Consider the following 26,961-nt stretch of genomic DNA (forward strand, 5'->3'; position numbering starts at 1 on the left):
TAGGATGGGAAATGATCATATAGTTTCAGGATATAGTAGAGTAATGTGCTGTGCTTTAAACGTGTAAGGACAAAAACCAAATACTCCTAAAAAAATATTGACTATTCAGTAAATCTCTTATGTAACATGTTCTAATAATATAGTAAAACAACACATTGGCATCTCTTTGTGATCAGTGAACAAAGAATATGTCCATTCAAACATATCATAGCGATGGTGCTAATTAGTTATATAAATGCCCAAGTGTGTTGCAAAATTTCACTTCTCGTGCCCAAATGATTCTGTAATCCACTTTTGTGATGTGTGAAACAGATCTGGTAAACCGCGCACCGATGACCACTCAGGTGGACAGAATCTCACCTTTTAGATAGGACCGTAAAAATCTAAAAGGTCAGATCAAACCTCCAGTTTAAAACAAGGTTAATGATCTTTCCTCCTTATATTGATTTTGAGTATAGAAATCCACGGCTAATAGCACATAATGGCGTAAACAGGGGAGTCTCTCCCCAAATGAATTCCACTAAGGCCGCGTACACACGCGGGGACTGTTCGCTCAACTTTGTTTGTCAAACAGTTTCAGCGGACAGTCCGCTCAAACTTAGCATGGACGGACTTGCCCACACACGATGAACAAACAGTCCGCTGAAACCGTGCGCGATGACGTGAACGGCACGTACGACGGGACTAGAAAACGACCTCCTATACACTGCAATGCAACCTTCGGCGTGTAAATCCTTTCTGAGCATGCGCGGAACTTAGTTTGACGAACAAGCCTACACACGAGGGGACTGTTCGCTGAAACAAAGTTTCAGCGGACAGTTTTTCGGAAATTCCGAAAAACTTTGTTCAGCAGACTGTTCGCTGAAACTGTCCGCTGAAAGCCCACACACGAGCGGACTGTCCGCTGAAACACTGTTCAGCGGACAAAGTTGAGCGAACAGTCCCCGCGTGTGTACGCGGCCTCAGAGATCCAGATTATAAGTCTCTGCTCCTTCTCCAATAGTGTGATATATAAACTGATAACATAGCTTAACTATATCCAAGCACACCCACCACATGATTACGGCTCCATGCACACTGGAGATCATAAACTGCAGTTTATTGGAGTTTAGGCGTTTTTTTTTTTTTTTTAAAGCCCATAAACTCCACTCTATGTTAGCCTATGTGTCCATGCACACATGGACGTTTTTAGCTCTAATGAGCAGTGGAGTTTATGGGCTTTTTTCTGAACGCCAAAAATTTGCGTTCAAAGTGCCGTTTTTCACCGCCCAAAAAACGACAAACGCAGATAAATGCACATAAACGCTCATAAACACGCGTTAATTAGCGTTTGGCATTCTATTTTCTTTCAATGCATTGTGGGAGTTTGGAATGCACAGTGTCCTCTGTGTATTTTTATTAAATACGGCCATAAACGCTAACGCTAAAAAAAAGCTCATAAACGCTAGTACAAAACGCTGTTGAAAGCAAGTTTTTCAACCAGCGTTTTCTGCCAGCAATTTGGTGTCCAGAAAAAGCTTTTTTGAGCTTCAGTGTGCTTGGAGCCTTACTCAAGATCTTATGGCATTCCAGTTGGCCCCCTCATCACCTGAGTGCATATATGCTTTGTAATACATCTGATTACGCCAATATTATATATATATATGCTTTATATATATATATATATATATATATATATATATATATATATATATATATATATATATATATATATATAGAGTGTGACTGTTTGAGGTTGTGGACGGGTGTCTTTTATACTGATAACAAGTTCAAACAGGTGCCATTAAAGAGGAAGTAAACCCTGATGAGTTTACTTCCTCTTTCATTCCCTGCAAAGGTAAAGCATAATGGACTACTATGCATCTCATAGAAGTCCATTATGTGTCACTTACCTGACACAGGAGCCTGCGAAGTCACTGCTGTCCCCTGTAGTCCGGAGCATGCATCTTCTCGGCGGGGTCTCGCTGCTCCGCCGCTGTCATTCGGCGAAGCCGCGATGGCGTCACTCCCGTGCATGCGCACGGGAGCCACCACGCGCGGCATATCGCCATTGACGGGTGCCGCACTCAGTGCGCCTGCGCGCCGCTGTCTACGGCGCATGCGCCGTAGGCAGCAGTGCCTGTCTTTCGGCAAATATCTCCTAAACCGTGTAGGTTTAGGAGATATTTCTTGGACCTACAGGTAAGCCTTAATCTAGGCTTACCTGTAGGTCAAAGTGTGTTGTAAGGGTTTACAACCACTTTAATACAGGTAACGAGTGGAGGACAGAGGAGCTTCTTAAAGAAGAAGATACAGGTCTGTGAGAGCCAGAAATCTTGCTTGTTTGTAGGTGACCAAATACTTATTTTCCACCATAATTTAAATAAATTCTTTCAAAAATCAGACAATGTGATTGTCTGGATTTGTCTCCATGTTTTGTCTCTCATATTTGAGGTATACCTATGATGACTATTACAGGCCTCTCTCATCTTTTTAAGTGGGAGAACTTATACAATTGATGGCTGACTAAATACTTTTTTGCCCCACTGTATATATATATATATATATATATATACATTTCAAGATTTCTACTTATATGTGGTACATAGCTTTAATGTACATCATCTAAAGTCTACTTAACATCTATTCTCCTGCTGCTGTCAATCAAATCCTGTGAAGAGGTGGCAGGGCTGAACCACCCTATGTGTGTCTATGGATACACAATTGCATGTAGCAGGTAAGCGTGGCAGATTTTTTTTTTTTTTTAAATGTATCGTTTACAGCTTTAAATACTGTTAGCATCATGCTCTGTATACTAATTTGAGATCCAGATTATAAAACATTAAAACTTCCTATCATTCAGACTCAACACATTATGGAGAACTCTCTGCTGCCTCTTTAGGAGTGCAGTACACAAACTGATAAAGTAATTTAATGATTTCTTAGCACACCCAACGCATGAATAATTTAGAATCCTGGATATTCCGGTTAACCCCCCCATCACCGGAGGTCAATCGGTAGTGCATTTTAAATATAATACATCTCTAAAATCATTATAAAAAACTGTCAGTATCAAACAATGACAAATTTATCTAACAGAGCTGATAATAAAACGTGATCTCTTTTTAAAAGAGTAGTATGGCCAACTTCTCTTCTGGGCCACAAGAGCGCACATACTTTGCTCTCCTGTGACCCAGAATCAGCTAAAGCCTGCTGTTGGGTAACTTCACAGTGTCACTCCATGCTCTGGAACGATCCTGACATTAATGTTGGGAACCACTCAGATGCCTAACTGGCAGCTGTCTGAGTCTCTCAGTTTGCTGCTGAGAGCCTGAGCCAGCCGCTTCCTCCCTCTCTCCAGCCTGGCGCTCCAGTGACCGATGGAGGGGCAGAGCAGAGAACGGTGACCGACATTCACTGCTCTCTGCTCCAGAAAGATGGAGAACTGAGCGATCAGTGGTCATGAGATTGCACAGTTCTCGGAGTTGGAGCTGCCAGGGGACAGATGCAGCATCAGACTGATGCTGCACTAGGGAGGTGAGTATGTATGTTTATTATTTTCAATTTCCACACTTCTTTTTTTTTTTTTATGAAATAAACTGTTTATTTTGGCAAAAGATACAGATTAAAAGCAAGCATAATTATATTAGGGGGAAAATAAATAACACGTTGTTTCTTATTTTGTTTTATTTTGTTTTAGTTCCCTAGGAACAACATTCAATAATTATATATCAGGGTTTCTACTTGGCATACTGTGTCATCTAAAGTCTAATTAGTGGACCTATTACGGCCCTCACTGGTTTCCAATGCAGGCTGAGTTCAACCTTGGAAATCTTTTGAAATACAATGATGTTTCAAGGGCAGTCAAAGAAATGTAAACATCTCTTAGCACTGCTGTAACCTTAGAGTTACTTAGCAGCACTGGTATAACAGGTATTTGGTAGGGGTTCTGAATGAGACCGCACTCGCAATAGCAGGGGGCAAGCGTAGCCATTTTCCTGTCTTTTTGAGACTGGGAAAGCTTCTAAAAGTGAAACTCCAGGGGGAAAAGTATGCTTTTGAAATACTGTTGACATCATACCTTAAAATCAAAATTTGTCTTAATTTACCACATTTGAGTGTGCAGCAGAAGTTATGTTGACAGTGGGAGTGTCATACTGTGTGCCAATACGTCTAATGCAATGCTCAATACTGTCATCTAATATGCCTTTTGGCACCGCAAGCTAAAAGGGACAGTGTCTAGTAGACTGCTGCACGCCTATATACATCGGCACAATGGCATCGGTGGGCAAATAGGAATACCTTTACATCACTTTAATAGAAGGGACTAGGGGGAGCGCGCGCGCCGCGTACACAGTGACCGTGCCCGCGGGCCCAACAAACTCGATGTCTGCCGGTCTCCCGGGGATCGTGTCATGGAGCCGCAGAACGGGGAGATGTAAGCAAGGCATTTCCCTGTTCTTCCTAGTGACAGGACAAGGATCTACTTCTCCCTTTCATCAGGAGCAGTGATCACTGTCATGTGAGTGGAAGCCCATCTCCCCCACAGTTAGGCCGCATACACACGGGCGGACTGTTCGCCCAACTTTGTCCGCTGAACAGTGTTTCAGCGGACAGTCCGCTCGTGTGTGGGCTTCAGCGGACAGTTTCAGCGGACAGTCTGACGAACAAAGTTTTTCGGAATTCCCGTAAGACAGTCCGCTGAAACTTGGTTTGAGCGGACAGTCCGCTCGTGTGTAGGCTTGTTCGTCAAACTAAGTTCCGCGCATGCTCAGAAAGGATTTACACGCCGAAGGTTGCATTGCAGTGTATAGGACGTCGTTTTTCGAGTCCCGTCGTACGTGCCGTTCACGTCATCGCGCACGCTTTCAGCGGACTGTTCGTTCATCGTGTGTGGTCAAGTCCGCTCATGCAAATTTTGAGCGGACTGTTTGTCGGATTGTTTGACAAACTAAGTTGGGCGAACAGTCCGCCCGTGTGTACGCGGCCTTAGAATCACTCCCTAGGACACACTTAACCCCTTGATCGCCCTCTAGTGTTTAACTTCTTCCCTGGCAGTGTCATTTACAGAGTTATCAGTGCATTTTTATAGCACTGATCACTGTAGAAATAACAATGGTCCCAAAATAGTATCAAAAGTGTCCGATGTGTCTTCCATAATGTCAGAGTCCAGATAAAAATCACAGATCGCTGCCATTACTAATAAAAAAATAATAATAATAAAAATGCCATAAAACTATCCCCTATTTTGTAGATGCTATAACTTTTGCGCAAACCAATCAATATACACTTATTGCGATTGTTGTTACCAAAAATATGTAGAAGAATACATATCAGCCTAAACTGAGGAAATTTATCTATATAAATATATATATATATATATATATATATATATATATATATATATATTTGTCAGATATTTATTATAGCAAAATGTAAAAAAGGTTTTTTTTTTTTTTTTTCAAAATTGTCGCTCTTTTTTTGTTTATAGCGTAAAATTAAAAACCACAGAGGTGATCAAATAACACCAAAAGAAAGCTCTATTTGTGGGGAAAAAAAGGACGTCAATTTTGTTTGGGTGCAACGTCGCACGACCGCGCAATTGTCAGTTAAAGCGACGCAGTGCCGAATCGCAAAAAGTGCTCTGGTCAGGAAGGGGGTAAAATCTTCCAGGGCGGAAGCGTTTAAATAACTGTTTGAACAAAAGAAAGCATGAAAAAAAATAAAAAAAGAAGGGGGTTGGTCATATTTCAAATTTAAGTCTTCCAGGTCTTGCCTGTTGGTACTGTGTGGTTCTCATGCAGTCATTTACGGCTACTGTCTCATTTTGTGATTGATGTTTTCATGACGGTATAGCATCAGCAATGCAAGGACCAGGATGTTACATGTTGTGAATGTATTCTTGCATGGAGTGTGAATGATCTTATGGAAGTTATAATTGCAAGGGGTGTGATGGAAAGAAATTCATGCTTGATATTTAACACTTCTCTTTTGATAAAGCAAGGGGAATAGAGTTAATCCAACATCCTCTGTTAGTGCCTCATAGAATTAATTGGATAATCATCTGAGATGCACTGAATAGTGGATGCTTGTCTTGGGTGAAGAAAAAGATTATCCAACAGCCTCTTTACAAAGAGGAAAAAACTTCTCTTTTTGCGGGTGGAGGAGTGTTGGATTGGCAAATAGCAAGAGATATGACCTATTTTCACCACCGTGACATGCCTCCATCCCTAAATGACTTTAGACTTTATATGTAAAAGGAAACATTGGTCATGGGACTTTAAATGAGGCATGTCACTACCCAGAGTCAAAATAACATGAAGTAAATGGTATAGAAAGTTTATTACAATCCAAGAATAAATCAACATAATCACAGAAAAACACAGTATGTGGTAATGAATCACAAAAAAGTCATAAAAACCAGCTGACATATAAAAAGCACATATTAGAACACATAAATAGATATTGTATTAATGCATGAGGGTATATGCACAATAACGACAACCAAAAATAGGTATAAATTGCAAGAAATAGACTCTTGGCATCCTTGAAAGATCGCAATGGAACTCAACGTGTTTCGTGGAACATGTCCCCTCATCAGGAGTACAGTATAAGAAATGTCTATAATAGTAAAAAATTCAAAAAAATATAATAGTATACGGTCAAAATGACTGAACACTTTCCTATAACAGGAATTAAAGACATGGTCTAGGAAAGTAGCACAAATGCAATATTTTGGATTACAGAATTACAGTACTGCCTGTTCATATTTTCTTCTTTGCACCATGCATATCCTTTTGACTCTTTGTACTTCCTGTGGATGTGTTCCCTCAACATCTGAAAATCCTAGATCTGCATCTAAAAAATGTTACTATGGCATGGCACTTTGATTTGGCTGCTTGTAGTCCAACTCAGGAGTGCAGAGCAAAAGTTGTGAGAAACCCATGTCACCCTCGGAACGGAAATATCTGGAGTATAACTTAAATAAAAGCCGTGTAGTAAACCTAGTAAAAGATGTGAAAAAAAAATAGAATAAGCAATAGAATTGCTTATTTTTTTTTGTTTTGATTCTTTTTGTTCCTAACCTGTAGCACTTTGAGATCTATTGATGAAAAGGACATTATAAATAAAATGTATTATTATTAGAATAAACTTTTTTCTTTTTTTTTTTTAACAGCACAGGAACTATGTGGAACAACATATTTGTTTTAAGTGTTTGGGTTTAGATGCACTTTAAATAAAACTGCATTTGTACCTTTTGCCCTATAATATTGTTACATTAGCTGGAACGTTGGACTTGGCGCAAGTGTGCTTGTCTGTGTTTGCACAGGCTATTAATCTGCCAGACAAGGAAGGTGCTACAAACAGAAGATGCCAGTGTTGTACTCAGGTTTCCACTGTTAGCTTTGCATTTTAATTAACTGGTGCCTTTTTTATCCAGTCTTTTCCTTTTAGCCTTTTTTTTTTTAATTCCACAGCATACCAATTTGTCATTTTCTTTGGTATCTTCTGTGATCAGTCCCTAATAGACCCCCACTGCCTGTGTCACTTTCTTTTCCCTTTGCCTTTTACTTTTAGAATAACTTGCAATCTCATTTTCTCACTTTATTCAATTCTCAGCATTCTCTCCTTGGCTGCGTGTCTGGGGGCTTCTACGATTCTCATCATACCCCAGCCATCTGTCTGATCTTGCATCTCCACAGTAGCAGCTCTTTGGCCCTTGTGAGAGTCCCTAATAACTGTCTATCTTAAAGGCTGTACAGGCTTATAGATATGCAAATAAATAGGAAAACCCATATTAGCAATTAAAATAAAGATTATTTTTACTGTTATGTGTTTTGATTATGTTATGAATTTCATTAAAAGTTACCACTGTTTTAGGTTTTCTGATTGCTCCATTCTATTTTTTGTGAGGTACATCATTCAAGGAAAATATTAAAAGCTACAATTTTGCATAGAAATATAAATAGGAAATGTGGCCTGCTTGTTGTGAGCTTTTCTTTTTTTGTCTAGGCATTGCTGGAATAGACCAGGAATTAGACCAGGATATACCAATATGTAAAATTGCTGGGTTTGCTCCAAGCATTTTTTCTGGGAATACTGTACCTAATCCCAAGCCTATGGTTCTGTGGGACAAGGCTTCCAAATCCACCCCATTTGGTCTGTAGACCATATATACACCCTCCCTGGTCTTTCAAAAAGAACTTAAAGCAGGAGTAAACCCAGTTAAAAAAAAACACTTACATTACCGGCATGCCGGAAATGCTAACGTTCACATTGGTTGTGCTCTCAACCAAACTTTTAAACCATCCAATGGCTGGTGTCATAACTGATCACATGTGCAGCATTATGGCAGTTGAAGAATTATTAGAGGCCAAGATGGCGGCTTCCTTGACTGAAAACGATAGAAGGGTTTACTTCCACTTTAACTATGTTCCAATACACCTTAAACCAGTCTATTTGAGACATTACATGCAAGGAGATGAAGATATAAGCAAGGGAACTTGCACAGCACCACTAGCAAGCTGCTGAAGCCACATCCAGAAATACTGACAATTCTGGAAGCTTTAAAGGGTAACTCCACTTTTGTGGGGGAAAAAAATAGCACATAAAGAAAAAATAATAATATAGCACATATAATTGCAACACTAACCATATTGTAATTAATTATTATAAATGACCTTTTTTTTTCAATCTGCAGCCACTTTCATTTTCTGAGAATACATTGCAATATGGCTACCTGGAGTTGTTCTGTACACAGAGTGTACTGACCACTCCCCAGAAATATCATTTCCTGCTTGTGTGATTGGCTCACCAATTTTTCCAGAAGTCTGCACTAAGATACGAGTCAGATTTCAGGCATCCCCTGTAACAAAAATTTCATTTTTGGAGAGATACTTTCAAAAGGAGCACGTCTAAAGGGGAGCAGGCCCAGCAGGTTTCCTCATTAGTGCCCTGCAGCTGCACATCTGACAATTAATTATGAAACCCCTCCCATTAAACCCACTAAGCACAGAGGCACAGACAAACACACAGGGATTTCTTCAGAATAACAAACGGTAGGAATCTGCAACACAGCGTGTTATAATCCTTGTAATGTGCATAGATCACCCAGAGGGGAATGTTTTTTTCTCAACAAATGTGGAGTTACACTTTAAGGGCCGGTTCACACTGCGACGCGAGGCGAGGCGACACGGCTCGCCTCGCCTCGCTCCCGCAAGTCGCCCCCATTCAGTACTATGGAACCGTTCTGAGAGGAGCGACTCGAGTCGCTCCGACTCAGAAAAAAGGTTCCTGTACTACTTCGGGGCGACTTCGGGGGCGACTTGCATTGACTTCTATGCAGAAGTCCTCTGCAAGTCGCCGCTGAGCTCCCCGCAAGTCGCGGCGAGGTAAGTCGGAGACGCCTCGCCGCGGCTCGCTGTGTGAACCGGCCCTTAAGGTTTATAACATGGTAATAAAGATGTGACGGAAAAAAACTGGAAGCTGCTATTGCGGTCTGATTTTTTGTTTCAATATTTTTTTATTTTCACAAAAGAGAATACAAACTTGTTTACAAAATGTACAGTATAAAATATATACTAAACCTGTGGATATCCAAACATTTTGTAAACATGTAGCTACACCTACAGTGTGTGCTCTTTTAAGTATAGATATTTACTGTCTATATAGATTATATAGACAGTAAATATCTGTATGGGGTATGCCCAATTCGCGTTTAGAACTTCAGATATGACCTAAATAAAATACATTATTGAAGAAATGGATTCTGGACAGCCGCACTTAATGTTCATGGGACAACAGAAGCAGGGCAAACAGTTGACGTGTTTCACAACATCATTGTTGCTTAGTCATAGCCCATGAACATTGACTATTCATTACAATAAAGGCTTTTATTGGAGTGCGGCTGTCCAGAATCCATATCTTCAATATTGCTCGTGCTGAGCCTGCACCTGGCTTCCACTTTGAGGCGGGCGTTTTCTTCAGTACACCACCTGGAGCGGTTCACCCTATTGTAAATAAAATAAATCTTAACTTCCATATACACTTAGAGATAGAGCCTCTACTTATTGTAATTTAAAATGAACCTTCCGCATGTGACTCTTTGTAGGTTGTAGATGCACTTATTATCAAAAGCGGTGAACACCTGCATAGTGAGGATACCACATCCCTCGGCACCCTGAGACCAGAATTCACACCAAAGAAATAGTCGCTGTTCAGGGTTTATGGGGAATAGGCTGCGGTCTGATTTTTAAAGAAACTGATTCTTTCTTCAGTACCTGGTGGTTTAGTTACCTGGAAAATAATGCAGAATGGGAGTAAAAATGTTCCAATGCGTCATTGGCTTCATGTTTGTTAAGGGCTATTTGGTCACTAGGTTTTTAAGCCGTAATAATGAATAGGTGCTCTGGAGCATGTGCTTTTAAAAACTTGGGAGATGTGGGTTATCTATCTATTGCATTCCCATGGGTGCTATACAGTTAAGTCTAACTTATTACAGGTTAGCTTTAAAAAATAAAAAGTCCTGCCAACTGCCATTTTTTATGTCCAATAAGACTTAGGCCGCGTACACACGCGGGGACTGTTCGCTCAACTTTGTCCGTCAAACAGTTTCAGCGAACAGTCCGCTCAAAATTAGCATGGACGGACTTGCCCACACACGACGAACGAACAGTTTGCTGAAACCGTGCGCGATGACGTGAACGGCACGTACGACGGGACGGAAAATACGACCTATACACTGCATTACAACTTTCGGCGTGTAAATCCTTTCTGAGCATTCGCGGAACTTAGTTTGACGAACAAGCCTACACACGAGGGGACTGTTCGCTGAAACCAAGTTTCAGCGGACAGTTTTTCGGAATTTCCGAAAAACTTTGTTCAGCAGACTGTTCGCTGAAACTGTCCGCTGAAAGCCCACACACGGGCGGACTGTCCGCCGAAACACTGTTCAGCGGACAAAGTTGGGCGAACAGTCCCCGCGTGTGTACGCGGCCTTAGAGGTCAGTAAGAGCACTCCCATTGGGTAGAAGGTTGGTGGTTGGTTGCACCTAGCCATGAAGTCGGCAAAAATAAGGCCCAATACCAAAGTGAAAAGAAATAAGAGAGGCGAAGAAGAAGCTGTTCTGGCTAAACTCAATAGCCGGTTTTGTGGCAAGACAGTTTAACACAAAGTACAGGTTCAGTTAAACCAAGATTTAGTCCAAGATTTAAGGACTGCAAGCAAGCAGGCAGGCAGGCAGGCATTCTATTGCAGAAGAGACATGCAAAAGAAAGAAACCTTCCTGCCTGCTCACAATCTTCTTTGGAATGTGCAAGCACATTCCGGCATAGCACCCGTGTGCCAGGGTGACTGAACTCCTGCACACTCACAGGATTAATGTCATCCCCTGTTGGCCACCCTTCCATGTAGCCATGTAGTCAATCAGATGTCCGTGCAAAAAGGCAGAACATAAAAACAAAACAAAAAAAAAAAAACAAGCATGTGCATTGCAATTAACACTAATTAGGCTTCTCTTTTCTCTCATTTCCTGTTAGAGAGGTCCAATAATGTCTTTACATTTCAAGGAACTGTAATCTCTGGTATTCTCAGCAGCATATACATATCTTTCTTTTGCTTCCCTGCTGCATCTTCAGCATGGGGAGCTGAAGAAAATACTGACTCACTACATGGAACAGTGCTGTTACATGGCGAGCCTTTAATTGTATGTAAGCTACAACTGCAACAACTCATGGCTGACACAGGAATGGGGTGACAGGGCAGTAAAGGGAATCTATGCGTCTTCAAAGGTTTTCATTAGAATGAACCTGTTGCATTACGCTGTATGGGCAAAGAACAGATTTACTTTAAGATGGCCATAGCTATGCAGATACTGGGAATGACAGGTGGGGAGACATCTGCCATCCTAGGTCATGCGGTGGCACCCTGCTCAGTGTCTTGCAGCTCATCACAGAGTACTTGGACAACATCTTTTAACAATCCAGTGCTCACTTAAGTATTGCATTGAGTTGTCGAATTGGGGGCAGGATTGAGCTGTCTGTGGTGGTCCTTATTTGGTAATGGCTTGGATTTTATTTAAAATAAAAACAACTTCTAAAGCATATTTAATAAGTATTGTTTGTGTACTTACAGGAAATCTTCAATGATCTAAACAAATACAGTTTTTCTAATTCAAAATGAGAAATATTAACCTACTGTCTGAAACCGGGAATGTCCTATAGAAATCCTGCCTATCATTTAAGGACTAATGTTTTTACTATCTTAGCATGAGAGCATCACATTCACAACAAATGCACCAATTTGCCCAGCAGCTAAATGATTAATATTTGATGGCATTTTAAGTGGTCTTCACTATTGCTATAGATGGCTATGACTACTATGCTTTTATTGTGCTGTTTGCAGCGCAGTAGTCAATTCAAACAGTTTTTTTTTGTTTTTTTGTTTTATATTTTATACCAGACAGACCCCCATGAAGAGCAGATGGTGTTTCTGAGTGTGCATAGACTTTACGTGTGCTTTGCCGCTGTTTTGTGCACTAAAATTCTCTGCAGGATACAGCATGAATGCATACAAAATATGATTGCGTAATGTAAACACACGGGGCTATTTATTAACTTACTGTGCAGTAGGTCATGGAAATTAATCAGAACCCCTCTATTAGTATTTTATTTAAAAAAAAAAAAAAACTGTTAACTTTAGGTTGAGTAACCCCCTTGCCTCTCTTTTTCTCCAATGCAATACCAGAGCACTCATGCAGACATCTGGCTGCTTGTGTAGCTTTGACCTACTCCTTGCCAGGCAGTAACCACAGTTAATTGCTATAGTTTGGAATGGCCTACCTGTCTCCTTTCAAGAAGGGAGAAAGGTATTGATTCAGCTCTATGAAACAGGCCTCCATGCAGTTCAGTGAACAGGCCACTATATAAGCTCTGGATTCTGCATAGTCAAGGTTGGCCTTGATATCATATAGAGATGGAAGCTTACATCTAAGATCTGGTAACGTGCTTTGAAAAACAAACGGGCATATGAGGGCCACTTAACCTCCGTGGCGGTATGATCGGATTTTAGGTGCTAAAAGCGGTACAATGTTTTGCATGGAAATTTGGCGTTTTATATTGTAGGCCTGTAATTCTTAGGAATAACTCACTTAAATCTGTCTAAACCAGAGCCTAGTAGACATCCCGGGTATGATAAAAAAACAAAAGGTTGTGCTTTAACCTAAATAAAAGGAAAAAATAAACTGCGCTTAGGTGAAGCAAGAAACAAACAAAAATTACTAACAATCTATAAGGAAGGCGGCAGCAATAAATGTGATACAAACACCTAACAGCAATAAGAAAATACAAAAAGCTGCGCCAACATAAAATGAACCTGTAAATATAAACCACTAAAAAAGAAATGTTACTTTTTTTTTTTTTTTTATATATATATATGTGAAATGTGAATAATTGATATATTCCAGGCTTTTAAATAGAAAATAAAAATGACAATTAATGGGAATTCCTCCTCAAAAAGTTCATAAAAGAGTCCATAAACGATCAACAGTTGTAGTCCTAAATAAAAACACCACGGTGGTTGAATACACTCAGATGCGCACAAGTGCCCGTCACCTCACCATATAGTGGGTGCGCTTACCAGATGGAACTTTGGTTAGAGCGTTATAATTATATCCTCAATCGAGTCAGAATACTCCTCTTTTAAGTAGATCAGCTCACCGAAATGAACAACAGCACTCTTATAAGCACATCTTAATCCACGATCCCAAACAATACTAGCAGTAGCTCAAGGGAGAAAAGAGGGAACTGACATAGTGTGATACTGTTTGGATGATTTATTAAAGTAAGAAGTAGCGTACGTTGTCAGGTATGACGAAACGCGTCTGGGAGGGCACGCAGTGACGCCATCACGTTGTGAGAGAGGAGGACGGGCTCCTGAATGCCGGCCGGCTTTTTATGTTCTTTTTATGCACGCTGTATATACTCGATATTCATGTAAGTGCGCTACTTCTTACTTTAATAAATCATCCAAACAGTATCACACTATGTCAGTTCCCTCTTTTCTCCCTTGAGCTACTGCTAGTATTGTTTGGGATCGTGGATTAAGATGTGCTTATAAGAGTGCTGTTGTTCATTTCGGTGAGCTGATCTACTTAAAAGAGGAGTATCCTGACGCGATTGAGGATATAATTATAACGCTCTAACCAAAGTTCCATCTGGTAAGCGCACCCACTATATGGTGACGGGCACTTGTGCGCATCTGAGTGTATTCAACCACCGTGGTGTTTTTATTTAGGACTACAACTGTTGATCGTTTATGGACTCTTTTATGAACTTTTTGAGGAGGAATTCCCATTAATTGTCATTTTTTATTTTCTATTTAAAAGCCTGGAATATATCAATTATTCACATTTCACATATATATAAAAAAAAATAAAAAAATTAACATTTCTTTTTTAGTGGTTTATATTTACAGGTTAATTTTATGTTGGCGCAGCTTTTTGTATTTTCTTTTAACCTAAATAAACCTAAAGAAAAACAAACAAATGTATAATGTGAAACACATGTTGTATTGAATATACCCCTGGAGGTGTCAACCAAAAAAATCAGCTTAAAAAAGCGTGTATAATATCTGGTGAAAAATGATTAATCCGCTGCAAATAAAGTCCAAAAAAAACCCACAAAACAGACGTGAATGTCCTGTACGTAGTGCAATATACAATGGCGGTTCAGAATTATAATGATTTCCAAAGTAATGAGTGATGATTCAAATAGAATCCGCAGAAGTAAAGGTGACTTATGTTCAATGAATCCCACCACCATCTGAATTTTGCACTTACCAACTCCCAGATGATATGTGCCTGTAGCTATTACCCAGCCACGGCCTTTTCCTCTAGACTGTCCAGAACCGATCCGATCGCCCCGTCTATGGAAGCTCTGTTGGCTGTGCTGATCAGAACAAAAAATCTCCCGGACCGACCAATAGTGATCCCTTGCTGCCACTTCCAGTAATGTCTCCTCTCTACTTCCTCCCTCCCAGGTATGATAAAATGTGAAAAACAAAATCATAAATTAAAATATAATAAATAACTATAAATAATTAAAAAAGAGTCCTGCGCAAATAATGCCACAAAAAATAAATAATGTATAAAAATGTGAAGAAAAACAAGAGTCAATGTAAATATTTCAAAAATAAACACACCAATAGTGTAAGTGTGTAGTGAAAAAGTACTGGAGAAAGAACAGGACCAAATGTTCCAAAAGATCAGGCTCCCAGAACTCTCACCTCAGAGATGGAATGATAAGGCAAAAGAAAGTAATTCCAGTGGACTTCTCCTTCACTTCTCTGTGCACAATCATCAAATGGTATAAACTTCTACCACTAGAGGGCCGATTCAATCTCTTATGAGTAATGCTGCAGCATATGTATCCTCGTGGTATGAAACTTAAAGAAAACACAGAGGGGAAGGGGGAAGGGAGAGAGAAAGGGGACTCCAATAGTGTAGTGGTTTCCAAAACTGAATAAATTTATTTAAGAGAAAGCAAATGGACTCTCACATTTAAAAAGAAAATATCAAACAGAAAGAGATCTGGCGTGTACAGCCAGTCTTACGCTCGTTCCGGTATTCCTACGGCCACTCCCTACGCGTTACGTCACCACGTGACTTCTTCATGGGGATGACGCTAGACCGTTCGTAACGTACTTATACGAGAAAACCGGAAACGATCGGACCGGAAACGTCCGAACGACCATTTTGAAAGAGGTAAAAAGCGTCCGAACGACCATTTTGGAAGAGGTAAAAACAGACATGTTGGCCGGATGTAGAAACTCCGCCATCTTGCTCCTCCAAAATGATGAAAGGGAAGTGTATGTACACCACCATTTTAGACCGGAAATGATTCTTCGGCCATTTTAATACAATATGGTGTACAAAAAAATTTTTTTTTTTTTTTTTTTTTTTTTTTACATTCTCCCTTTAAAGAGCAAAAAGGATCCGAACACAATATAAAATCCGAACGAAATATAAATACTACAAAATATAAAGCCTAAAAATCGAAAAGTAATAAAATTGAAAAATAATTGAAAAATAATAATATATATCCAGTAATTTGTATTAGGATCATCAAAAAATTATATATAAAAACCGCAATAGACATGAATGTATAAATAACATAATATACAAAATAGGAATATATAAACCATGTGGATAAGGAATAAAATATCCTAGGGATTTAAAATATTCCGTCACTGTATAGAAAATGTATATATATAATATAAATATAAATAGCGGCAATAGATAAAATATTTAAAATTATTTAAAAATCTAAAAAATATATGTAAAAATAGTAGATATAGTCAAATATAACTCAGACTGTTCACCAATTAAAGTGCCAAAAAATATAAAAAAATAATAATAATGGCATACCGGAAATAGAGCAAGACTTTACATGAAATATCCTATCATAATAAAAATGTATACAGTATAATGCATAAAAAATATTTAAAAATTGTTTAAAAAACAGTTAAGATCAAAATCCACATTTAAACCATCAGGATAAAAAGATCTCATAGTAAAAATCCACCTAGATTCCTTCTGACTGATGGTTCTAATTTTATGGCTACCCCTCCATGAAGGATTAAATCTTTCAATACCCCAGAATTCTAAATGGGAAGGGTCCCTATTGTGAACTTGATCGAAATGTCTGGAGACACTGTGTTGTGGAAAGCCCTTTATGATATTCTGTATATGTTCTTTTAGTCTTACTTTAAGTGCTCTTTTTGTTCTTCCAATGTATTGTAATTTACAACTACGGGATAGAAGCCCCATACCAACGTCTAACCGATATGAACCCATTAGAAATTACCCGGAACAAAACCACTATGAGCACTCGTATCATCAGTATCCTCGAGACACACAAGATCATCATCATTTTTTAGATCGGGACAGGAGAGACTACTCCCCAAGGAGACCTCAGGAGACACATTGGAGGAGGGATTCGCCGGGAAGAAGACCGCCACAGGAACCATATCACTCCCCCATAAGAAGAACAGAAAACGAAAGAATACGGAACAGCCCAGAACGAAGAGAGGCTGCAGAGCGGGAAAGAGAATCCAAACGAAAAAGAGAATGATTGGAGAAGGAGTTGTCAATTTGAGTGATACTCCCATTTCCCCAGAAGAATTAGCCGTTCTTGATAAAGGTCTCAAATTTGCCCCCACAAAAAATTTGAACAAATTTGACACGTACATTGGCATCCAAAAATACATTAGAAAAATCAACATCAAAAAGTACATTATGAATAATCCTATTAAATCCAATACTATTACAGCAAATGAACCTAATCCTGCACAATTTAGCACTTTACGCAATAATTCAGTTTTTAATCCACAAGTCAGTGGTAATCAACATGTCGAAGTTTTCAAAAAACTCGTGTTGGATGATATATATACCATGAAGATCAAAAAAGTTTCCGATCCAGGATACATTAAAAAAGGTATTAAAACATTGACACAAAGAAAAGATATTGTTGTTCGGCCGGCTGACAAGGGAGGCGCAGTCGTTATACAATCAAAAAAATCCTACTTAGATGAGATGGATCGGCAATTACAAGACAGCAATACATATACCAAACTTTTGGGTAATCCTACCACGAAATATATAAAGGAATTGGAACAGTTAATTCATTTAGGAAGTAAGAAAGCTATTTTAAGTAAAAGAGAAAGCAAATATCTTCTTCCTGAATCATGCAGAGTACCTATTATATATATGATTCCAAAGATACATAAAAATAGAGATAACCCACCCGGCAGACCGATCGTGAATAGCATCGATTCTCTCACTTCCAGATTGGGAGAATATCTAGATTTTTTTATTCAACCAGCCATACAGAAGACTAAAGCATACCTTAAAGATACAAAACACACACTTCAATTACTAGAAACTGTATCTGTTTTAGAAGGAAGAACTTTGCTTGCCACCGCAGATGTCTCTTCCTTATATACTATTGTTGCACATCATGAAGCATGTTCTGCTATTAAATGGCTTTTGAGAACCTTCACTACATTAAGCTGCCAACAACGGAAGTTCCTGATCAAATGTTTGGATTTTTGCCTAAAACACAATTTTTTCTGGCATAATCAAACTTATTATAGACAGGTTATAGGGATAGCTATGGGCGCTAAATTTGCGCCCAGTGTTGCAAATGCATTTATGGCCTATTGGGAAGAAGATGCCATATACAAAAATACACCAGCAGAGCTAACTTTTTATCAAAGGTATATTGATGACATCATCATAGTATGGAATGGTAACCAAGATGCTCTAGAGAAATATTTAACAAAACTAAATGTGAATGACAAAAACATCCATTTAGAATGGAAAATACACAATAATAGAATTAATTTTCTAGACTTAGATATTTCCCTGGATAAAAATAAGATTATCACGAAAACGCATTTTAAAAACGTTGATGCTAATAGTTATATTTCCATCAACAGCTGCCACTTTAAGCCATGGTTGTTTAATATACCCAAAGGACAATTGGTTCGAATTAGAAGAAATTGTAGCAAAATTGATGATTATCTAGAACAAGCTGATTTAATTGCTACCAGATTCAAAGAAAAAGGATATGATGACGCCTTTATAAGAAAAGAAATTGAACATGTTAAAAGTATGGATAGGTTCAAGATGCTTGAAAACAACAGTAAGAACAAAAGTAAAAGTAATCCAGAAGTACCTTCGATTATATTGGATTATAATGTACAACACAAAGAAATCTCCCGTTTGTTAAGTCGACATTGGCACATATTGAAGAAAGATAAAGATCTGGGCAAACTCTTGCCGCAAAAACCTAATATTATTTTTAAAAGGGCTCCCACGTTGAGAGATATTATAGCCAAATCCGTGGTTGATCCACCCCCTAAAAGAGATTTTACTTTTTTTACTGGAAAAGGTTTTTATCCTTGCAAGAATTGCTTCACATGTCGACATGCCAAGAAATTTCAGAATAAAAGATCTGATTTTACTAGTACTATTACCGGAGAAACACATAAGATACGTGATTTTATTGGATGCCATACAGAAGGCGTGGTATATTGTTTACAATGTAGTTGTAAATTACAATACATTGGAAGAACAAAAAGAGCACTTAAAGTAAGACTAAAAGAACATATACAGAATATCATAAAGGGCTTTCCACAACACAGTGTCTCCAGACATTTCGATCAAGTTCACAATAGGGACCCTTCCCATTTAGAATTCTGGGGTATTGAAAGATTTAATCCTTCATGGAGGGGTAGCCATAAAATTAGAACCATCAGTCAGAAGGAATCTAGGTGGATTTTTACTATGAGATCTTTTTATCCTGATGGTTTAAATGTGGATTTTGATCTTAACTGTTTTTTAAACAATTTTTAAATATTTTTTATGCATTATACTGTATACATTTTTATTATGATAGGATATTTCATGTAAAGTCTTGCTCTATTTCCGGTATGCCATTATTATTATTTTTTTATATTTTTTGGCACTTTAATTGGTGAACAGTCTGAGTTATATTTGACTATATCTACTATTTTTACATATATTTTTTAGATTTTTAAATAATTTTAAATATTTTATCTATTGCCGCTATTTATATTTATATTATATATATACATTTTCTATACAGTGACGGAATATTTTAAATCCCTAGGATATTTTATTCCTTATCCACATGGTTTATATATTCCTATTTTGTATATTATGTTATTTATACATTCATGTCTATTGCGGTTTTTATATATAATTTTTTGATGATCCTAATACAAATTACTGGATATATATTATTATTTTTCAATTATTTTTCAATTTTATTACTTTTCGATTTTTAGGCTTTATATTTTGTAGTATTTATATTTCGTTCGGATTTTATATTGTGTTCGGATCCTTTTTGCTCTTTAAAGGGAGAATGTAAAAAAAAAAAAAAAAAAAAAAAAAAAAAATTTTTTTGTACACCATATTGTATTAAAATGGCCAAAGAATCATTTCCGGTCTAAAATGGTGGTGTACATACACTTCCCTTTCATCATTTTGGAGGAGCAAGATGGCGGAGTTTCTACATCCGGCCAACATGTCTGTTTTTACCTCTTCCAAAATGGTCGTTCGGACGCTTTTTACCTCTTTCAAAATGGTCGTTCGGACGTTTCCGGTCCGATCGTTTCCGGTTTTCTCGTATAAGTACGTTACGAACGGTCTAGCGTCATCCCCATGAAGAAGTCACGTGGTGACGTAACGCGTAGGGAGTGGCCGTAGGAATACCGGAACGAGCGTAAGACTGGCTGTACACGCCAGATCTCTTTCTGTTTGATATTTTCTTTTTAAATGTGAGAGTCCATTTGCTTTCTCTTAAATAAATTTATTCAGTTTTGGAAACCACTACACTATTGGAGTCCCCTTTCTCTCTCCCTTCCCCCTTCCCCTCTGTGTTTTCTTTAAGTTTCATACCACGAGGATACATATGCTGCAGCATTACTCATAAGAGATTGAATCGGCCCTCTAGTGGTAGAAGTTTATACCATTTGATGATTGTGCACAGAGAAGTGAAGGAGAAGTCCACTGGAATTACTTTCTTTTGCCTTATCATTCCATCTCTGAGGTGAGAGTTCTGGGAGCCTGATCTTTTGGAACATTTGGTCCTGTTCTTTCTCCAGTACTTTTTCACTACACACTTACACTATTGGTGTGTTTATTTTTGAAATATTTACATTGACTCTTGTTTTTCTTCACATTTTTATACATTATTTATTTTTTGTGGCATTATTTGCGCAGGACTCTTTTTTAATTATTCAAGTGATAGTTTGTGTTTACTATTTTGTCCCGCTGCATTTTCTGTTTCATTTAGTAGCACTTGCACTTTTGTTATTCCACAGATTGTTACATTATACTTTGTTATGCACGTAGATTTATTTCACGTCTAGCACATAGTGGCGCGAGGGTCCATTTTACACAAATAACTATAAATAATTATACTAAATAATCAAAAAATTTTGCAGTTGCAGAATTGTCACCGCCATTACTTTTCAGTGTTTGATGACGGATCTCCCCACAAATCGCTATCGCTCAATTCTGAGAGTGATTCTAATATATTATCGCTGTTTTCTAGCTGGTCTAAAACCACTTTTGATGTAAAGGAACAGTTTTGGTTGCTATGGACAATCTTCAGTTTCCAGGCAGAAAGAACAGTTTTTATAATATAAAACTGCATGCAGGGCCCTGGGCAGACCACTAGGGACAAAAGGGATATGAAATAGTTTCATACAGCAATGTAATCTGTAAGATTACAGTGTACTGTATGTAATGTGTGTGTTTCACTTTTTGAATTTGGCGCCGTTCTCCGTCCCCGTGCGTCGCAACGCTCACAGGGAACGGAGCTCCGTGATGGATTGAGCGGAGAGCGAGCCTCTCACACTGCAGGGAGATATCGCTGGATCCAGGGGATAAGGTAAGCACACTCATCCTGGATCCTGCAATGCGATCCCGAGTCTGGCTCGGGGTTACCGCTAATGGTTCTGAATTTTCACCCCGAGCCAGACTCGAGAATACCACCAGGGGGGTTAAAGGAAAGTTGAGCTTTTATTTAACCATAATGTTATTCATGGACTTTTAATTGAATGCAAGTTCTCCTTTTATTCTTATTCTTCTGTTGCAATCATGTTGTTTGGCAATGCTTGACACTCATGAATGTGTATCCCCTTTTGTGTGCTAGCTTTTTTTTAGAACATTATAGATGTACAGCGCAGTGCAAACTGTTGTCGCTATATAAATCCTGGCCAAAAAAGTCTACAATAGGCAGGGGAAAAGAATAACTGGACCAAAAGAGCAATGAATGGAGGTGGTCTAGTCTTCTAAATTCAAGAATGGTTTGAGGAACATAAAAGTTTGAGGTGGTGACATGGCTTCCAAATTCTCCAGATCTCAATCCAGTTGAGCATCTGTGGGATGTGCTGGAAAAACAAATCCGATCCATGGAGGCCCCACCTCTCAACTGACCCAAAGGATTTGCCACTGACAGCTTTGGTGCCAGATACCACATCATACCTGCAGAGGTCTGGTGGAGTTCATGCCCGGATGGGTTTTGGTGGGTGATCATAATGTTATGGCTGATTACTGTATAGCACTTTGGCAAACTAAATGTCAGTCACATATTGGTTTACCAATACATCATGGGGAACTTGAACACTGACATAAAACACTGCAGGCTCAATTCATTGAAGGATATTGCATGCAATATTTGAGTCACGTGCCACCCTTTTTTCAAATGTCACACGCAACATTGAAAATGTCAATTCACTATCCCTTAATGTGTTATTTACCTCAAAAAGCAAAAACGCTTGGTAAATACCACATTGAACAATGTTAAAGTCAAATCACTAAAGTAAATAAATGTATGCATTAAATAGGTATAGTGGTCCAGGCATGCAATATTTAAAGAATGTATGAAATTTATGTGATGAAGTGCCACACCTCAATGGGCAGAGCATGGAAGTGTTTAACTGGTTCCTGACTGGCTCACGTCTATTTATGGGGTGCACAAAACTCTGTACCTGTATGGGGTTTCCTTTAAGAGCCGCTGGAAGGGCGCGCGCCACCCACTACTCGTAATCGCGAGCACAAGCACCAGCACGGGGATCTGTGTATGGACACACAAATCTTTGTGTTGTCAGAGGAGACATGTTGTTTGTTCCTAGTAAATAGGAACAGCGATATGTCTCCTCTCCTACTCAGTCCTATCCCCATACAGTTAAAACATACTGAGGGAACACACATTTAACCCCTTGATCACCCCTAGTGTTAACCCCTTCCCTTTCAGTGACATTTACACAGTAATTAGTGCATTTGTATAGCACTGATCACTGTATAAATGTCAGTGGTCCCAAAAATATGTCAAAAGTGTACGATCTGTCCGTCGCAATGTCGCAATACCATTAAAAATCGCAGATCACTTCCATAACTACTAAGAAAAAAATAATAATAAAAAAAATGCCATATAAATGCCATACATTTTTCCCATAGTTTGTAGATGCTATAACTTTTGTGCAAACCAAACAATATATGCTTATCGCGATTTATTTTACCAAAATGTAGAAGAATATATGTTGCTCTTTTTTTGTTTATAGCACAAAAAAAAAAACACAGAGGTGATCAAATAGCCCCAAAAGAAAGCTCTATTTGTGAGAAAAAAATTACACAAATTTTGTTTGCGTACAACATTACATGACCACACAATTACTAGTTAAAGGGACGCAGTGCCAAATTGTAAAAAGCGCTCTGGTCAGGAAGGGGGTAAAACCTTCTGCGACTAAAGTGTGTAAAAAAGCACCATTTCTTCAACAAGATCCAAGACATTTACTGCCAGACTCTTTGTTATCGCTCCTTCTTCTCCAAGGTCCCTCAGAATTGTCCAATGGAAAAGTAACGCCCGCTGGATATGATGACATGCAATAAAATACCAATCAGTTTTGTGAGATAAATACCAGACGTTTCTAAGGAATAATGCATGCCTTATTTCACAAACCTTTTTTGATGAATGACAAAAAACATTTGGAAAAAGGCTAAGTGCTATTTTACAGCTTATCTTAAAACTGTAAATAGTATTCCATGAATTGAGCCCCATATATAATATACCCCTAATACACTGTGAGTGTCAAGTGCAGAGCACTGCATTGCAGCTTAGGAGCACCTGTAGGCTATGTTCACCTTTTACATAAACTGGCCCATGCAGGCAAAGAGCCCCAGTTGTTTAAAATCCAATGCATTATAAAGAATATTGTTTAATGCAAATACCATACCTAATTCTATGCCTGGCAGTGAGAGTGCTTTCTGACTCAAAAGCATGTGCAGTGTGCTGTCTTTTTCCCCACCCCAGCAATGCCAAGCTCAGCCACTACTTGGGATAGGGAGAGTGCCAGGAAGTGTGCTTATTCCTATGATACTTGAGGCAAGCAACAAACATCTGCCATGTCCTGTAAATAAGCCAAGTGGCAGAAATGTAAACATTGGGAGTAGTTCGGCCAGGGGGAGGGGTATGCCTATATATCAAGAATAATGTACAAGTGAATGTGAGAGAGGGCATCACTAAGGGAGCTAGGGAGGAAGTGGAATCCTTATGGGTAGAGCTCCAAAGGGATAAAGCTAAGGGGAAAATAATACTGGGAGTGTGCTAAAGGGCCCCCTAACCTGAGGGAGGAGGGGGAGACAGATCTCCTATCACAAGTTTGATTAGCAACAAGGATGGGAAGTGTTATCATAATAGGGGATTTTAATTATCCAGATATAGACTGGGTGGAGGGAACCACGCATTCGTCTAAGGCTCACCAGTTCCTAAATGTCTTGCAGGACAATTTCATGGTTCAGATGGTAGACACACCAACTAGAAATAAAGCATTACTGGATCTACTGATTACCAACAATACAGACCTGATCACGGTTGTGGAAATACGGGCAATTTAGGAAATGGCCTTGCTAGAAGGCATGACTTGGGATAAAATTTTAGCAACAAAGAACACGAGAGATGGGTTTGCTTTATGAGCATATTAAATATGGGCATTATCCAATGCATCCCATTGAGTAATACATTTAAAAGAGTAAACACAAGTCCTGGATGGCTTAACTCCAATGTAAAAATGCATATAAAAGCAAAGAAGAAGTCCTTTGAAAAATACAAGGTTTGAGGGATCATCATCAGCATTCAGACTTTATAAAGAATGCAACAAGAAATGTAAGGGTGTAATTAGGGAGGCTAAGATAGAACACGAAAAGGACATATAGAGGAGGAGAGCAAAAAAAGTCCTACAAAATTCTTTAAGTATGTAAACAGTAAAAAAGGGAGGATAGACCATATTGACCCCATAAAGAATGAGGAAGGACATCTGGTTACAAAGGATGGGGCGATGTCAAAGTTATTGAATTTATTCTTCTCCTCAGTCTTCACGAGGGAATCAGGGGGCATCAGTAACAAAAACTGCAGTGTTTATCCTCATGACACATCACAGGAAGCCCCTCCATGGTTAACAGAGGACAGAATTAAAATTAGACTTGTGAAGCTTAATTATTATTTTTTTTTTTAATCTTTTTATTAAATTTCTCAATTACTGACAAAACATACATAATACACAAGAAAATAAAATAATAATATTTCCGAAATCTGATATTTGAATTAATAATATAAAATAAAAATAGAGAAATAAATAAGAAGCAAAACAAATTAAAATAGACAATAATTCTCCCACCAATAGCCTCAGGCATTTCTCACATAGGAGCATACATATCATACATGCTGTGTACAACGTCCAGCCACTTTGCGCACATTTTGTCATACTTGGTAGGGCAACCCCTATTCATGCAGGTATCTCTATACAGTGGAAGGTTATTATTTACCAATTGCTTCCAATATGAAAGCGTGGGTGGACGAGGTTTCTTCCGTTGCAGTGCAATAGCTTTTCTTGCGTAGAATAGTGCTGTATTAGCAAAGATTTGTTCAGACATTGTTGGAAAAATAGTCTCTACCAGACCCAATAGACAGACAGACATTGAAGCCAGTAGAGGAGCGGAAGTGAGAGAGTTGAATAAATCCACCACTTCCACGCAAAAAATAGTCCAAAAGATATGTGTAAAATCCCCCTGTATTGCTCCGCGACGCCAACACTCTGAGGACTAAAGAGGGTTTATCTTTGTATGTCTGTATGGTGTAATATATGCTCTATGTACCAGTTTATATTGGGTCATACGATCTCTCAAGGATATCAAAGAACTGAAAGGATTACCCCACACAGCCCTCCAATCCTCCACATCTAAATCTGGTATATTTTGCACCCATTTGGCTCTAAGATGTGAGTATAGTCTCGATGTAGACTTATCCAGGCACTCAGATCTAAGCACTGATTCTAACATAGATTGTCTAATCACTAAACTATTCTGTGGGAATTGGGCATGAAAGGTATGGAGAAGCTGAAAATGTCTAAATAGATGGGAGCCTGGAAAATTAAAAGTCGAGGTAAGTGCAGAGAAAGTGGATAATTTCTGATCCGTAATCACTTGGGAAAGTAGTTTCATATTATATTTTGTCCATGTGATGGGCTCTGGTGCTTTAAAAAATTGAGGAAGAGTAGGATTACGCCATAGCGGAGCACCTGGAGAGAACGCATCCTTAGGATAGTGCTCACATTTAAGACCGGCCTCCCAAGCACGAATAGTAGTGAGCATTGAAGGAGTCAGCTGATATGGTGCCTTACGGCCCTAAATAAAAGGGCCCTAAGAGCATCTATAGAACCTACTATTGCCGCTTCCAGCCGGGTTGAGGAATTATGTATATCAGGATTTAGCCACCATGTGGCCATAACCAGCTGAGTAGCTAGAAAATATAAGCCGGAAAAGCTAGTCCTCCCTGGTCACAAGGGCGCATTAAAGTGGTTAATTTATATCTGGGGTTCTTTCGAACCCCATAAAAAGGATGAAAAAGTTGATTTATTTTTGTAAAGTAGGACATAGGGAGCCACTGAGGGGACTGTCTAAATAAATACATTCATTTTCAAAAGATTAATACGCCCAATAAAGACAGCGGTAAGGACTCCTATGCCTTCAATTTCAATCTGATATCTCCCAGAGTCAAATTCAGGGGAATAAATTCAGAAACTTGACAGGAAATAACGACTCCTAAATATTTAAAATTCTCCACCTACTGCAATGGGATATCATTAGAAGCCATACATTTGGCCTCTATATCTATTGGAAACAACAAAGTTTTGCTCAAGTTTACCTTCAGCCCTGTGACCATTGAAAAAGAGTCCAATATCTTCAAAGCCCCTTGGAGAGAGGATCCAGCATCATTTAAGAATAGTAAGTGGTCATCGATGTACAGGGCCACCCTCTCCTCCAGCCAACCAATTCGCAATCCCTTAATATTAGGAGAAGTGCACAGAGCCTCCGCCACAGGCTCCATGGCAAT

At 38.8% G+C, this 26,961-nt stretch overlaps 1 protein-coding gene across 2 annotated transcripts in view; it reads left to right on the plus strand.

The window, feature by feature from the left end:
- The window catches only part of MGMT (O-6-methylguanine-DNA methyltransferase), a 785,996-nt gene that overhangs the window by 501,295 nt on the left and 257,740 nt on the right, over window positions 1–26,961 (plus strand). The gene's annotated exons all lie outside the window — the stretch shown is intronic.

This window comes from Lithobates pipiens, unplaced genomic scaffold (genome assembly GCF_037356315.1).
Source record: "Lithobates pipiens isolate NorthernLeopardFrog02 unplaced genomic scaffold, aLitPip1_a1.2 Scaffold_25, whole genome shotgun sequence".
NCBI lineage: Eukaryota > Metazoa > Chordata > Amphibia > Anura > Ranidae > Lithobates > Lithobates pipiens.